An 11,413-nucleotide genomic window follows, 5' to 3' on the forward strand; every position below is an offset into this window, starting at 1 on the left:
TTCGTGGGTTTTAGGTTAAGTCCCTGATCCGGTTTCATGCAGCTTTCATTGATGTTTCATTTGCTATCCACCACAGCAAGGTTACTTTTTTCAAAAGACAGAAATCTCAGCAGATGTATTCATTCTGGGATGTTTCCTGGACTCACACCAGTGAGCTCATTAGCCCAGGCTAACTATGGGCCTTTGGGGGCTTTTTCTTTTCTTTCCTTTTTTTTTTTTTTTCAGTTTGCAGCAAAAAGTGGGATCATGTGATTTGTACATAGCAGCTCTCCTTCCTGTATGTTCAGTGAGCAGTGACTGAAATTCCCCCCAAGAAGGAGGGCTGTGTTTTCTAAACATGCATCCTTCTTAGCAGTGTCTGCTTTTGTTTAGTGGAAGACTGAAGCTGAAACAGGAAATTTCTAGGTCAGCTATACTTCACTCTAATAAAAGTCTAGCCAAAAAGAACAGCAAAACTATGGCCTGGGCTTTTTGGAGTGTCTTGTCTGATTACCCAATTATTACAGCTCAGATTAGGAAGGGATTAACCCCTGAGGTTGGACAGATGGAGAACACTATTAAAATACCCCATGTGGGGTTTCGGAGTGAGTAGCAAAGTAACCACCTGTCCCTGTTTCTTGAGTCAGTCTGCCCTCATTTAGAGTCTGAAGATCACTGTCTTTGATGTCCGAGTGTGGAGAAACTGAATAGCACAGGAAGCAAAGCTGGGGCCCCACCCCTGTCTGGCCCAGAAGCACTGCTCTCCTAAGTCTCTGTCCCTATCTGGAGCCCTGCCCTAGACTGACCTGGTAAGAAATATTCAGCTGAATTACAAGTGATTTTTGGGTTGTTATTGCCCAGGGCCCTTGGGAACAGTCTGGGGACAGTTTATGAGACTGTCACAGACAGAAAGGTTTCCATTTCAGACCTCCCTATTCCTTTGTTAACTATTGAAGAAATTGGTACCTCTCCTTTCTTGAACCTCTGCATTTCAGGGGCTGCATTGGGGCTGTTTTCTGTTAAGTGTTCTCAGAAGCTGCAGGAGTGAAGTGAGATCTGTGTCTTTGTGCATTTTCGCCCTGCATTGGGGAGGTTGGGACAATCCCTCTCTGGGCAGGGAGGCTGAGTGACTTTGCCTCATGTTCCAGCCTTGAATTCGCAGGCAGGAAGGTACTATAAGCAGTCCATTCAATAATTAATAAGCCACTTAGTTCTGCTTCAAGTCCTTTATCTTACAGATAAAGGATGTGTTCAGGAACATTAATGGTTGATGAGAAAACATTATGCCAAATAAAATATGTTGGGTAATCTTGAAATTGTCATGATTTAGCTGGGTGAATACTTCTTTCTTATATATCTAACTTAAGTCAATTGGAGAAAAGCCTATTGAGCACATAGAGCTCCTACCTCATCCCCAGCACCACGGAAACATAGAATCTCAAGGTCAGCAGGGTCCTCAGTCCCAAAATTGTATAAGCAGCCAGCCATTCATGATTGGAATGCTTCCAGGGAAAGCACTTCACTGCATACAGAGGCAGTTTACTCCATGTCCTGACAATCCCACTAGAGATTTCTTTTTAGAGCTGATTTTTTTTAAATCTTCACAGCTTCTTCCCTTAGCTCTAGTTATACTCTTGTATTGAGCAACTCTTATGGGCCAGATGCAGTTTCAGGTGATTTTCATGCATTCAGTCATTTAACCCTACAGTCGTCACATGAGGTGGGATCTCCCATTTTACAGATCAGGCAACAGGCACAAAGAAATTAAATGATTTTCTCAAGATCAGTAACTAGTGAGTGGCAAAGCACTCTGCCTCCGTAAGTATGGAGGTATCTGCCTCCATAAATATCTTTTCTTTTCTTTTTTTTTTGAGATGGTATCTCACTCTGTCGCCCCGGCTGGAGTGCAGTGGTGTGATCTCAGCTCACTGTAGCCTCTGCCTCCCAGGTTCAAGTGATTCTCATGCCTCAGCCTCCTGAATAGCTGGGATTACAGATGCATGTCACCACACCTGGCTAATTTTTTAATTTTTAATAGAGATGGGGTTTCACCATATTGGCCAAGCTGGTCTTGAACTCCTGGCCTCAAGTGATCTGCACTCCTCAGCCTCCCAAAGTGCTGAGGTTACAGGTGTGAGCCATTGCACCCAGCCTCATAATATATCTTCTTAATCACTGTTTTGATTGTCTACTACTGAGTAACATACTATCCAAAACTTAATGGGTTTAAATGGTAATCATTTTATTTGCTCACAATTCTGTGGGTAAGATATTTTGGCAGGGCTAAGCTGGGTGAATCTTCTGCTCCACACGGCGTCAACTGAGGTCTTTCATGGATTGCAGTATGATGGCCACTAGGACCAGGATGTCCAAGATGGTGTCACTCACACATCTGGCAAGGACAGTTGGGAGGTTCCATGTGGCTCACACCAAAGAACTAGCTTGGGCTTCTTTTCTTGACAGTTGGACCCCAAAAGCAAGCATTTTAATCAGAAAAGGTGAATACTGCATATCTGTTCAGACCTAGCCTCAGATGTTATACACATTACATTCACATATTTATTCTGTCAGTCAAAATAAGTCCCAGAGCCAGACCAGATTCAAGCAGAGGGTAATTAAGTTTAAGTTCTGCCTCTTTATTGGAGAACAAAAAAGAGCATGTCAGATGGCATATATTATTGCATCCATGTGCAGAAACTCCAAGAACCAGAAAATTCAACACCATACTGCCCCTCTGGAAAACTAATTCATGCATACACAAAATGACATCTCTCTAGGTATTTGAAACTAGCTATCAAATATCTCCAACTCTCCTGCTCTTCAAGCTTCTTCTTTCTTCAAGTGTTTCTTATAAAATGTGGAATGGTACTGTCCCTCTCTTCTGATGTATTGCAGAACAAAATGTCATACTCCAAGGTATGTCTGGCCTGGTGAGAACAGAAGGCCCATCATCTCCTGTCTTTAAATATGGAGACTGAATCAACAGGAATTCTTGACCAACATATAGAAATTCTGTTACTTGAAACTCTGATGCCCCCCCACCCTGTAATTGTGCAATTGCTTTGAAAGACCAAAGTTAAATTATATTTTATGAAATTTGGCCTAGCAGTCTTACTCATTGATTTTGTCTTCCACTACAGTCATGGTCCACTCAGCTTTCAGTCAAACCTGCATTTGACTCATGACTTACCTCCTCCTTCCACAACTTCTTCGAAGTCTTCGATAAAACTATTGGCCTGTTCAGATACAAGAAGGGGCTCTGAGGAACATCATGGAAAACCTCTCTCCGTATTAAAATCCAGACACTGATCTGCAACCTATGCAAACTGATAAGGCAGAGTTGTTCAGACAATTCTGGATCCACCAACTTTTCTGGGCACACATTTTTACTTCTTGACTCAGGAGCCAAAAGAACCATCACCAGCACTGTGCTCACCCATGATCTTGGCAGCAAAAGAAATTAGGTCAGTCTGGATGTGTCTTGGTTTGTTTTAGAGACAGGGTCTCACTCTGTCACCCAGGCTGAAGTGCAATGGCAAGATCATAGTTCACTGCAGCCTTCAACTCCTGAACTCAAGTGATCCTCCTGCCTCAGCTTCCCGGGTAGCAGGGACTATAGGCATGCAATACGATGCCTAGCTAATTTTTTAATTTGTGTTTTTGTACAGACAGAGTATTGCTATGTTGCCCAGGCTGACCTCAAACTCCTGGGCTCAAGTCATCCTCCTGCCTCAGCCTCCCAAAATGTTGGGATTACAGACGTGAGCCACTGTGTCTGGCCAGGATGTTCTTACCGAGGCCCTGCTGACTCCTGGCAATCACAACTTCCCTTCTCAAATAATTTCTTTAACACTCCATGCTGGAATCTCACCCCACCTCATGCCCTTTCTGCCTCAACACTGTTCACCCATTTGCAGCTTTCTGTTCTCCAGAGTTCTCCAGAGATAACCTCAGTGATGCAGGCACCAAATCAGTTACAACAGCAGGATCTTAGAACCTGATCCTTTTATGAATCTGGGTAAGGAGACATGAAATCAGAGCAGCAAGGGCTGCCCACTCTTTAAGAAACATGGGCTTCTGCTCCCCTTCACTATTTATTTTACAATAAGCAAAAGAAAGCCTCAAGAGTCTACCTTCAAGCTGCTTACAGCATAGCTCAAGGAGGAGGTATACATGCTAATAGTCAGAATATGAAACAAAATAGAATCACTCACTGCCTGGGTGCAGGGAACATGAGACATTATAGGATTTATAAGACACATTATTTACACTTGGGCAGGTCACAAAAGGCTTCATGGAGGCAGTGGCGTATGGAGTAGATTCTAAATAGCAGGTAGGTGATGGCGAGGATGCAGAGAAATGGCTCTCATACCACTGCCTGTAGATCTGGAAATTCATAGACATTCTTCAAAATGACCAGGTATTAATTTAAAATGCTTGTGCCTTTCAACCTTGTGATTTCAAAGTTCAAGTAAATAATCTGAACATAAACTTATTCAAAGTGTTAGTTAAATGATACTGCTGTTTAATGGAACACAGAGCAACCACCAAGACTTTGTGAACATCAACCTGATGCCAGCTGAGGGACCAGAGGGGCCTTCCCTGTAGTCTCTCAGATGTCTGATTAATATGCCCTGATTCTCCCTTCCATAATTTATGAAATGCAGATCTTTCCCATTAACTTTGTAGATTACCAAGAGCTTCTTTTCAAGTGCTTTTTTCTGGCTGTGCCCTGCCCAGGGCTGCTTTAATTCAGCTCCTATTTCCCTCGAGTATTTCATGATTTGGGTGATTGACCATGGTTGTGCGGCTCCTGGACAGGGCTGGGATTGCGCAGTCCGGCTCTGTCTCTCACTCACTCTTGCTTCCTTTACTCCCTGGAGCAACTGACAAATGATTCCCCACGCTCCTCCTCAGAGCTTTTTTTCTTTAAAAAGGCAAGTTTTCCCCTAAAAGGAATTCTCATATCAGTTGCTAATAATATACATTTCCCCTCGCATTATTGTATGAAGAATTTTTTCATGACATGGGAAAATGCTTATGATAACATTTCTCCCCACTCCCTTCGGAGCTAAGCAACACACAATCTTGAAACTACACCCAGGATAGTGTCAACCATGTAAAACAATATGCATCAAGGGAAATTTAATCAACATTAGCAGTGGCCAGCTCTGGATTAGGACGCTGGGTGATTTGTATTCTTCTATATGAATTCACTGTCTTTACCAAGTCTTCAGAGATAACGCAAAGATAACGCATATTTGGAGCCCAGGTGCCTGGGAAAATGGAAATTTTACTGTTCGGAAAAATTAAAAAAAATCAAAAAGCAGGGAGCAGCCAGTGTGGGAAAGACAGCTGTGGTTTCTTTTTCCCTCCAGGCGCAGGCGGCGCACCTGCCAGTGGGTGCTCCTGCCTCCCTACCCTGCGCTGGTAACTACCACCTCAAAGTGGAAGCTGGACAGCTCAAACGTTTGTAAAAGGCAGATCTCGGTGTTCTGACTTCTCCTCGTCCTGTTGGTAGACTGCCTCCGTGACATGCCGGCAGGATTTCTATAAGGGCACAGAAGGCACCAGGAGGGTGGGTGAGGACCCTGTGGCCTGCGAGTGTGCACCGGGTGCACATGCTGGTTTCGGGCCGCCCTAAAGATTCCTAACTCACCTTCAGCAACGACCTGCGCCGTGAACCACACTTTCCAATACAGATGGTTCCCCTTTTGGCAGACTAGCAAAACTCGGGGGGCTACCCACAGAAAGTGCTCATCTTGCTACCTCCGTTAAACATTTAGCTTCTGACTAATCAATCCGAAACCATCACCCCACTGCAGCCTTTCTGCAGCTGACACATGTGAATTCATGAGGACCGGGAAGGGCTCCTAATATTTCCATCTGAAGCAGTATCTCTGAAATTTCATAGACATGCGGTCACGCACACATCTTTCCAAGGTCTCAGAAGCACAACAGCTATTCACAGCTCTTCTGAGAACAGACAAGGGGCTTGCAGGTGGGTTGTACTTGAATAAGCGTCTTTCTTCCCTTCCTCCCTCCAACAACATGAAGCAACAGAATAACTCCCTGTTAGTAATGTGCAAGAAGTTTCTTGTAGGTGGTCCACGCGACACTATTCTTTCATTGCAATTCCTTCCTTCCTTCCTTCCTTCCTCCCTTCCTCCCTCCCTCCCTCCCTTTCTTTCTTTCTTTTTTTTTTTTGGACAGAGTCTTGATCTGTCGCCCAGGCTGGAGTGCAGTGACACAATCTTGGCTCACTGCAAGCTACACCTCCCGGGTTCACACCATTCTCCTGCCTCAGCCTCCCGAGTAACTGGGACTACAGGTGCCCACCATCACGCCCGACTAATTTTTTATTTTTTTGTATTTTTAGTAGAGGTGGGGTTTCATTGTGTTAGCCAGGATGGTCTCAATCTCCTGACCTCATGATCCGCCCGCCTCGGACTCCCAAAGTGCTGGGACTACAGGTGTGAGCCACCGCACCCGGCCCCCTCTTTTCCTTCTGTCTCTCTCTTTCTTTTTTTCTTTTTTTTTTTTTTACTGGGTCTTTCTCTGTTGCCCAGACTGGAGTGCAATGGTGCAATCTCGTCTCACTGCAACCTCCACCTCCCGAGTTCAAGCAGTTCTCCTGCCTCAGCCTCCCGAGTAGCTGGGATTACAGGCGCCTGCCACCACACCCAGTTACTTTTTGTATTTTTAGTAGAGACGGGGTTTTGCCATGTTGGCCATGCTGGTCTCAAACTCTTGACCTCAGGTGATTGGCCTGCCTCGGCCTCCCAAAGTGCTGGGATTACAGGTGTGAGCCATGGCGCCTGACCTGTATACTGACAATTTCTTCTCACACCTGTGAAAATGATGTTTGTCATTCTAACTAAACAGAATTTTTCTCATGCCCTTGTGAAGCATTGTATTCACATTGAGTACAAGCCTCTGGTCCTCTCACTTCATACACAGATGGCTGGAGACAACAGACACCCCAGTGCATGTTTCCGTGTCTCCCACTCTCTGCTCTCAGGCAGGAACGAAGCCCGAGGAAACCAGGCAAGAATTATCTGTCCTTACAGAGACAGGAAAGTTCTCCTGGAAGGAAAGGGCCATGGCTCCATTTAGACCTGCAGCCTGCCCTGCGGGGAAGTGGGGAGAAGGCAGGACCGGAGAGTGTGGAAGGGATTAGTGGCTAGGGTGGAAGAGGGCGTGAGAGAAAGAACTGGCTGTCTAGTAGATTCCAAACCAAAGCAGGACCCAGACATGCAGGGATCCCCATCTCCTTTCTGATTCTTCCCACATGAACACGCTCCAGCTGGAACCCAGGTACCAGCAGCTTAGGTGGTTTGGGAAATACTTGAGCTTCTCCACCAGCATCCCAAAGCAGCCATGATTTTATACCCTCTAAATGTATAATGACATTGTGCATTTGGTGTACAAATACAGCATTGAAACAATTCTTCTAGTTATCTTTTCTTATGAGGTTAGGACTCTGAGCCTTTTCTCTACAGAAATTCTAGAAGGTTCTAAACATGGGCTGGTGAGAACTGGCTTACGTTTTAAGAATCTCACCTGGCTGCCATGTGGAGATTGGATCTAGGGGCAAGGTGGCATGGGGAGGCCAATTAGGAAGGTTCCTGGTGGTCTGGGCTAAGGTGGTAGCAACAGAGACAGCAAGAGGTGGTGGTGGTGACATGTGTTAACAGACCACATTCTCAGACCTCATTGTCAGTGACATTAAACATGATGTCAACATTAAACACGATGTTGATAGAGCCACTTATATAGTTGGATGTGACAGCTGTGATAACTACATCTGCATCTAGTCAATCATATTCAAAGTTATTTACTGAGCTCAGGAAAGCAAAATAAGATACAAGCCCTATCCTCTCAAGTAGCTTACAGAATCTAAGACAGAAATTTTGCCTATGACTAGGTGGAACAAGTGCCATTCGAAAGGCACAATTCAGTGGGATTCAGACCCTCTAAACGAGGACAATGACTCCTGACAGGGGTAACCAGGGGTGCTTCCCTGATGTGGGTGAGAAAATGTGGAAAGGAGGCCTTCCTAACATAGCAGAGGCCTATGGGGCAGGACAGGAATGGCTGGGGATAGGGAAGCGTGCAGTGTCCTCAAAAGGTGTGAATGCTGATTCGAGCTGGAGGGTACGATTCACAAAGGAGTAGTTTTTGGGAGGGGAAGCTTGAAGGTAGATTAAGATTAGTTTAAGGAAGGCTGTAAATGCTAAATTAAAGGGTTTATTCTGTGGGCAGAGGGAAATATTGAAGTTTTGGGACAGGAGGGAGTTTATCATTGTCTGTAGGCAGGCAGATTACAGGTGGCAAACCAGGACATGAGCATGGAGTTCAGTCGCCCATCTGCTGCTAGACAGGAAGAAAGAGTAGATTCTAGAAACATTGTGGGCATACAGCCACATTGTAATTACCTGGCTGAACGTGAAGGGTGAACAGAGGAGAGAAAAGAGAACTAAAGGATGCTGAAGTTTAATGACTAGGGGAGTTGGGAGTTGCTGTTCATTTCTCTCCAATTGAATTTCAGGTACATCTGGCACAGGAAGGTCAAGGTGGCCAGCATGCACATGCAGATGCATAGCTAACACTGGGGAAAACCAGACTGGAATAATTCTCTGAGCTTTCTCCTTAGAGGCAGCAGTCAAAGCAATGGGAGTGCATGCAGTTGATGAGAAAAAATAATGAAGAACCAGAGAGGAGGAAAGGAAAGGGGGTAAAGGAATCATCTTGTAGAAAACCCACAGCTAAGGGTCAAGAAGGAGAAGGTTAAGCAGGGGAGTGACCAACAGGTTGGTTGTTAGCTCTGCTCTGTAGACCTTTAATTTGTTTGGAACTTGTTTGCCACCCTGACATCGTAGCTGGCTTGCTAATGTTCCAAATGACCTCCAGCTTGCTTGTCTGTATTTTTCTGGACATTATGATGCCCAAGTAACAGAATACTGTTGCTGAGAAAGATCTTTTACAAAATCTCTGTTGTACAATTAGAGCTTGTTCATTTTAGGTTTTTTTTTTTTTTTTTTTTTTTTTTAAATCAGACCATAGTTCTGCATTGTGAATCTTTCAGATCTCTATAAATAGCATTTGTCTTCCTGGCTGAGGATCTCAAAGACATTCAACAATATTTGAATCTTAGGCTGGAGGACATTTTGGTATTCTTTAGTCAGGAATAGCACATTTCCTTTCATGAACAGCAGCTTTTAGGGATTATATCATGATGTACAAATAAAGAGGCCCTCACCTGGTAAATAATCCACCATGTATGCATTGTGTACAGAACACAATGACTCTTGACCTCAGCCTGGCTTCCTGTGTAGAAGAGTATGGTAGAACCTGAGAGGAGAGAGGGACGGAGAGAAAGAACCCCAGCTCAGCTCATATGCATGATTCAGACTGCAAAGCAGGGCAGCTTCATGGCATGTGGCATCAGTTGCACCAGGCCCATGCTGGGCTAATGCCCTGCTGGTGAGTTTTGAAATTCTTAATACTTTTTGAACAAGGAGCCCTGAATTTTTATTTTCACTGGGCACTGTGTATGATCTAGCCAGTCCTGCTGCAGAGCTTAACATATGTCTGAACAATAACAGAAGAGGTCAATGGGGTCTCTCTTGGAAATAATGTTTGAAGTGGCTCTCTAGGTCCTGCAAGCTGGGACTGCAGGATGTGGCCCCATGGGCTTCCCCGATGGTGGCTAACTGAGGCCAGCCTGGGAGGAGCAAGCGCTCTGCAGACCGTGGTGTTGGGAGCTCTACCTTTGAGGCCAGTGTCTGGGCAACAGCTGCTCACCCTGCATGGCCAAAGAATTTAGCTGCAGAAATCTAATTTGGAACTCCCTAATTAAACTAATGAAGTCAGAGCATTTTAATCTGTTCTTGGTGCAGCCCTATGTCTAATCCCAGAATAAATAGATAATTGTGACTTTGTGGCATATGTGTGCTCAGAAAAAATAATGTGTTCTGGTTGCTTTTTGTTTTTCTTTTTTTCTTTTTTTTTTTTTTTGGTGATATGTAAGCCAGGCGACATCTTTATATCCTTTTTTAAAAGCTTGGGAAAGGAACTGATTTTCCTTAGCCAAATGCAATGTTTAAAATGAAGCAAAATTGTAGTGCTTTTACAATCAATCACACTTCTATTTCACTGTCCTTTACTGACTGCCATAAACAAGTCATGCCCAATAGTTCCTACCCTTGAAAGATCCTATTTGATCCTCAAATTTTTCTTGCTTTAAAGAACACTCATGAATAATAAATGCTACCACACAGATGTCGCCTAAAGAGGGTGAGGCTGGGGAAGTGCAGAGCGAGTCTTGTCTCCCTCCTTTAGCCTCGCATTCTACAAATGAGGAAAATTCACTGGTTAGCCTTCAAACTATATCATGTTATTTCCCTGAGACACATACATCTTCATAATGTTGGAAAAGCCTATAAAATCCAGAAGCTAAAGGGTCATTCTGTTTAATCCTTCCATTTTTCTTCCCATCAAGAGTGTTCCTTATTAAATATTTCTACCTCCTTTTCAAATAACTGAAATGAAGTCACTCTTACCCCCTTTGGAGTTTATTGATTTATTTACCAAATCTTTTACGTATTAATCCAACTATTAGGCTACTTTTTTTTTTTTTTTTTTTTTTGACGGAGTCTCACTCTGTCGCCCAGCCTGGAGGTTGTGCTCAATCTCTGCTCACTGCAACCTCTGCCCCCCAGGTTCAAACAATTCTCATGCCTCACCCTCCCGAGTAGCTGGGTTACAGGCATGCACCACCATACCCGGCAGTTTTTTGTGATTTTAGTAGAGATGGGGTTTCACCATGTTGGCCAGGCTGGTCTTGAACTCCTGACCTCAGGTGATTCGCTGGCTTTGGCCTCTCAAAGTGCTGGGATTACAGGCGTGAGCCACCGCACCTGGCCCTCAGATTCTTTTATGCAGGAGAAATCTCTGTCCTACAGCCTCCCACTTTACCTCTAGCTCAGCTAAGTACTAAATGCAAGGTTTTCATTTCAGAGCGACCACCGAGAGTGCATGGACAGTCAGCACACTCCACCTCTACCAGCGGAGAGGAGTAACTTCTCAAGTGAATGGTGAACACCAATTTATCATGCCCAAGGCTGGCTGCTCCAGCCAGGGGACACAAAAATCAGCAAAATACAGACCCTACTTAAAGAGGACATATGGACATTTTACAAATTTTCTTGATAGTAAATTTGTAATTTACAAATTTCCTTGATAAGACGTGACCAACCATCTCAATTTGCTGAAACAGAGGGATTTCCCAAGATATGGGACTTTCAGCTTCAAAATCAGGAAAGTTCTTGGCAAACCGGGAGGAGTTGGTTATTCTACTAATTAAAAAGTAAATAGTATTACTGTGTATGTGGAAAAGAAGATACAGTACACAGACCCAGGCATGGTGGCT

General features: G+C 44.3%; 1 long non-coding RNA gene across 1 annotated transcript; it reads left to right on the top strand.

Annotated features, from left to right (window-relative positions):
- Positions 1-548: 548 nt before the first annotated feature.
- Positions 549-9,941, top strand: LOC103892196 (uncharacterized). The gene is made up of 3 exons (XR_656419.3): positions 549-788; positions 5,805-5,980; positions 8,531-9,941. It is a non-coding gene; the product is annotated as an uncharacterized LOC103892196 (long non-coding RNA).
- Positions 9,942-11,413: the final 1,472 nt, after the last annotated feature.

The sequence above is a fragment of the Pongo abelii genome, chromosome 14 (genome assembly GCF_028885655.2).
Source record: "Pongo abelii isolate AG06213 chromosome 14, NHGRI_mPonAbe1-v2.0_pri, whole genome shotgun sequence".
In the NCBI taxonomy this organism is placed as follows: domain Eukaryota; kingdom Metazoa; phylum Chordata; class Mammalia; order Primates; family Hominidae; genus Pongo; species Pongo abelii.